Below are 6,000 nucleotides of genomic sequence, written 5' to 3'. Positions count from 1 at the left end.
CCCACGGTGCCTGGTCTTCTCGCGACCTGCTCATGATTCATGCGTGCCCGGTGCAGCGGCTGTTCCCTGATACAAGGTTTTCCTGACCCTATGTGCCAAGCCCACAAATCAACCTTAATAGGGTTCATTAAATTGGGAATGATACCGCTACGAGCTGGGATTTAATCTTACAGCTTTAAGTGAAAGTGGAGCGGCCCTTAAAATGACGAATGAGATTCCTGGGGATTCGAGAAATGAAATCAAATTAATTCAATAACGAGGTTTTAACTTCTGCGCCAGATTGTCAAACTAGGCAGTTTTACACACACACTGCGCAATCTGGACGGCCTGCTCGGACGAGGCTGCGAGTACATAACGAGCTGTTTCGTCGATCGTTTTCGATAGGACGTGCGCGCTTTAAAAGCGCTCAATTCTCCGCCGTGGACTTATTGTGACGCGTATCCCCCTGCCCTGTGTGACGTCTGAACGTCGTGAACTGCGAACCGTCAAGCCGCACGAGGCAGCTGTTGCGACCCCGGGGTTAATTAGGCCTTTGCCCCCCCGAGACCATCGCTGCTCAATCATAAAAGCTGTCCAAGCGTCTCAAAACGAGCGCAGATGTCGCGTAATAAGCAAATGTAGAGATTACAAGGTGCGACAGAAGCCGTAAGTGCAATATGTTGGTTCCAATTTATTATCTCATGCAACCCTTACCCATGTGCCCTTCCCCTCGGGCACGCTCTGCCTTATGAAATATACAGCTTTTATTAGCCGTAATAGGCCTACAGGAGTGCGTGCTAAATTAGCGCCTAGTTTAATTACAGAATGCCACTTCTTCTCTGACCTATGGGCGCACTTTTTGTAGGTGCATAATTACGTGGCAGGAGCAAAGGAGCCGCGCATTTTACATGGCAGGTTTTTATGTTGCTGTTTGTTTGTTGTTGTTTTGAGGTTTCTTTCGATTGAGTTTGTGCAGTCGTGTCCGTGCTGTTGCTCAAAGAGTTTGGTTAATTTTTTGTCAACATATTGCATGCAACAGCAGCTCTCGAATTTAATTTGAGCACGACGAGATACCCGTCGAGATTTTCGGTTTTGTAAAATCAAACTTTCAGAATCCTTGCCCTCTCCGTCTCCCTCCTCTACCCTCGCTTCCTCTCCCTCCTCGACCCCACTCTCACTCCCCCTCAATCTAACTGCCTAACGTCTGCCTCCTCGGCTCTAACTTCCTCCCCCTCCTCCACCCTCACTCCGTCTCCCTCCTTTCCCTCTTTTGTATTGTGCACCTGCACAAGGATTAGCATCTTTTGTAGATTGTATTCTTTTGTAGATAAAACAAGAGCAATATCTTGAGGGGAAAAGGAAGAAATACAACGAGAAGGGCAATCTTCGACGTCACAATGTTGCCTGATATGCCTCTGCCTACATTATTACATCATTATACATACTTGAACCAAGTTTGATTTAAATCCCTGAACCCAAATTCAAAATATTAAATAATTCTGGCTGCCAGACCATGTGACCTATTAATTATTCATGAACACCCTGGTATCCCCAAGGGTTGGGGAACATGTGAGTGAAGTTTCCCCTCAATCTGTCAAGCCACTGGAAATTATATTTTTAAGGTTTTAGGGTCAATCCAAAATGGCTATCGAACAATGTGACCTATGATGTCATAGGTGGAGAACTTTTTGTTCCTCATGGATAGGTGGTCATACCTGTAAAGTTTCACCTTGATCTGTTCAGCCGTTTCAGAAATTTTTAAAGGTTAAAAAAGGCTGCCGAGCAACGTGATCAATGACGTCATCATATTTTTTTTTTCTGTCGACCAATTTATCCCGAGATTACCCTCAAAAATTTTCATACTGATCGGATATAGTGTTCTACGTATGCAAATATGACATCATTTAAAAAAATCACACTTATTCCCCACGAGGAGTGCTTGCCATGTGCTAAGTTTTAATTTTTTCCTTGGTGCGGTTTCAGAGCTACAGAGGTCCAATGTTTTTCCTTTTTTCCAACATGGCTACCACACCACGTGACCTATGACATAATAATCATTCAAGTATTCTCCATGAATGGTCGCTCCTCTGGTTACAATTTTGTGCCAATCCAACAAGCGGTTGCAGTGAAGAACACTCATGTTCTGTGCGGACAGACAGACAGACAGACAGACGGACAGACAAACGGACCCAAATGCAATACCCTCTCCTCTGGTGAGGATAAAAAAAGGAAGGAAGGTTTGGGTATGGGTATGTGGATACACGTGTCAAAACTGCAAACACCAACTTACGACGCTGGTTATCTTTGCACGGAGGGCAGGATATCCCATGGATCCTTTTTTGTTCGTTCCCCATATATTAGCCATCACAGCAAAGATTGGTATTCCCGTCAGCGAGGCAACGGATCTTATATGCAAGTCCCTGATGCAAACTTGCTTGAGTCAACCAAGAATCTGAAACTGGTTCGTAGATTCACATTTCAGCAGAACAATGATCTGAAGCACAAAGCTCAAGCCACACTGAAGTGGCTGAATAAGAAGAAAATAAATGTTCTTGAGTGGCCCAGTCAAAGTCCTGACTTGAACCCAATTGAACATTTAAAGTGAGACTTCAAGATTACAGTCCATCGACGATCCCCATCAAACTTCGCAGAACTAGAGAAATTTTCACCTGATGAATGGGCAAAGATTTCACCGTCTCACTGTGAAAACCTGGTAGAGATCGACCCAAAAATACTCATAACAGTCATTGCTGTAAAAGGTGCTTCCACCAGGTATGACCTAAGGGGTTGAATACTTTTACAACTGGCGAATTTTGATTTGTACTTGTTTTTTCAGATATTTCTGACATGTAACCTTAAACTATTAGTGTTTAGTTTTATCTCTTCAGTTATGAATAAAAAGTTCAATTGGAAAAATTGTTTCACCATAGTTTGTAATTCATCTAAATGTGACATTATTGATTAGGGGGTGAATACTTTTGCAGGCCACTGTATGTGCACTCATTCAACTGGGTTATGTGGATGCACGACATTGCTTGCTCCCTTGGCTGGTACTGGATTCTGGGTTACTTTGTCTAAGCATTATCCTAGTTGGTATCTATGGACATTCTATGAGAATCTCAGAGTTTATAGCTGGACACCAACACCAGCCTTCTGTCTACAAAGGTATTCGACTACATGCAATAGGTGCCTCCCTTCACCTCTTCTTTCTGAAAGTAAAGCAAACTATCAATATTAGAAATCCAGCTATGCAGATTATCAGTACATTGTAAGTAATTGCAATAGCATTGGAGAACAGATAGTAGTTCGAGCAAAGCCAAATTATATATCCACCCAGCATGGTCTGATTTTCCCTTACACAGCCACGACAAATGAATGAGCCTGATGCAGCTAATAAGGAACAGCACAGTTTATGCAACTTCCTATACACGAGCTTGGAAAAAAAAACACAAGTAAAAAAAGACATAAAACGTCATAGCCCCTGTTGTTTTAGTAATTTTCCTGGAGGAGTTAAAGGGCAAGCCCATGTTTTGTACAACCAGTTGGCCATCTTTGATCGGATCGCAAAATAAAGAGAGGGGCACATGTATGCCCTCATGAGCGGTACTTGTGCCAAGTTTGAACAAAATTGGACCGTGCATGTCTGAGAAATGGTTGGGGGACACATTTAAGTAACAAAATGGCCACCAGTCGGCCATCTTGGTTCTGATCTCAAAAAAAATGACGTGTATATGTAAGTCATCATTCATTATGTGGGTGTCACATTTGAACAACATCAGAAATTGAATGTCCGTGAAATGGTTGAGGACGTGTTCAACATCAGATTTGTTTCACGCTGGCTAAATCGTCAAGGTGTGACAGCGGCTTGACACTTCGATGTCTAGTGCAGTTATGATTTGAATCGTCGAGCCACAGCCTTTTAATAGGCTATGCCACGTGATCGTCGGTGATACGCTGCCATGCTATGCATAAGTTAGACTATCGTTGGGCATAGGTTGTGAACGCCGACAACACGCTCAGCATTCGTTGGTATAAGTTATCTATATGTGATTGAAACATTCTGTGTATATTAGTAATATGTTATGCATACGTCCAACTCGTTATGAATCCGTCAAAAACTGGAAAAAACCGATAGTTCAGCGTACGCCAGCGTTTTACATACATTTTGATACCTTGCCATACGCTGGCTAAAACGTCAAGGTGTGACAGCGGCTTAACCCTTGCCATGAAACTGCTTCAGCAGCACCGATGCTCCATAACAGAGCATGCTACATCAGAATCAAATAAGTAACAGATATTCAGACACACGTACGCACACACGTGTACACACACACACACACACACACACACACACACACACACACACACACACACACACACACACACACACACACACACACACACACACACACACACACACACACACACACACACACACACACTGTGCTGTCTTAAGGCATGGGTACACTGGGCAGTTGTCCAGGGGCCCTACGATTCCATATTGTTCATGAGAGATCTCTTGGCAGAGTGGATAATTATTTGACCTCTCGCTGGAAAAGAATCAGGGGATTCAAATCCCTTTCCAAATTACATTTACAATGTAAATAATCTGTGCATAACGATCTGACAAATATTATTTCTTATAATGTTGTTAATCTGCAATAATATTGTATTGTTTACGCATTAATATTATATCGTTATAATGTTGCTAATCTGACTTGCAGCTGTGGATTTTAATTGCCTAATTGGTGCGAGGTTGTGTGTTGGTGTTTGCATGGAAAATGACATCCTGAAGACCATTGACTTCAAGCCAATTATAAATCAATTCTCTGCAAAGAAATTTCGCAAACGTTTGTGTTGATTCAAAATAAATAATTCATACTGTACCATCTCCATCTGGACGGTGTACTAATTAATTATCATTTATATTGTTGCGAATTCGCGCCCGCCGGCGTGCGATCGGCCGCTTGACTCGAATGGCGGCCGCCTCGCCCACCGGAACGGACAATTCTGTTATGACCCTCTCGGAACAACGCCGGGAGATAGTCACGGGTGGGGGTTTAACCCCACGACGACCGTGTCAATTGCGCACCCGCGCAGAATAGGGTCGCTCGCCAAATTCGATCTACCTAAGTACCTGCGCGAATGGTCGACTGGGCGATCGCACCTCGCCACAGGTCGACTCCGGACACAGGCCGCTTGGGCGGCCCGTTCCGTGCTATCGGGATAACCGAGCGGTGTTATCGCCGACCTGGACGGTTCAGATTAATTACCGGGCGTATTAAGCCCACTACGAACCCTTTACATGAAGCAGGATGGAGGGTCAATAAAGAAAAGACAAAGCGAAACGGGAAAACAGATCACACAATGCACATTTATTACGCGATACACGGAAAGCACACATATACAGCCAAACAGTCAAAATGCACATATAGCAGTTAAAACAAAAGAAACAATGACGCAGTTACTACCGAATACGCGTAAACACGGCAACACTTATACAGTTCTACTTTACAGACGGTGCCAACACACATTTACTAAAAAGCAAAGGAAAGAAGCCACCCTCATAGACAAGGGGACAGACGGGCCTGTAGGCCAGTATGCGCGTGTGACCTGAAGGAGCGGCCAGGTCCGCGAGACCGGGTGGGTCCTACGAGCCGCAGATGTGGCCGCGTCGCTGCGCCCCGACTCCGTGCTCCTTGGCGGGTTTCGTTGGCACGACGTTTGGAGTGGGGTGGGAACGGGGCCCCCTTTTTGCACTATCTCAGCACGGGGGAAAGGGGGAATTGTTGATGCCCTGGGGGAGGAGAATGGCTGGCTGGCTTGGGTCCCACGACGAGCCATTTCACACCGCGACCTCGTCGCCGACCGCCGTCCTTCTCGCCTCGGACTCGAGCTCCTTTGCCTCTTCCCGCAACTCTCCTCAGCCGACTGCAGAACCCAACTCGCTGCCACACCGATGACTCTACTCGCTCTTCCCTGCCGACACACACTGCTACTGCCACACTCTGCCACTTCCAC

This window comes from Eptatretus burgeri, chromosome 12 (genome assembly GCF_056783735.1).
Source record: "Eptatretus burgeri isolate ZD-2024b chromosome 12, Ebu_testis_v1, whole genome shotgun sequence".
NCBI lineage: Eukaryota > Metazoa > Chordata > Myxini > Myxiniformes > Myxinidae > Eptatretus > Eptatretus burgeri.
The sequence above is the reverse complement of the archived record's forward strand: the minus strand, read 5'-3'. Positions refer to the sequence as shown.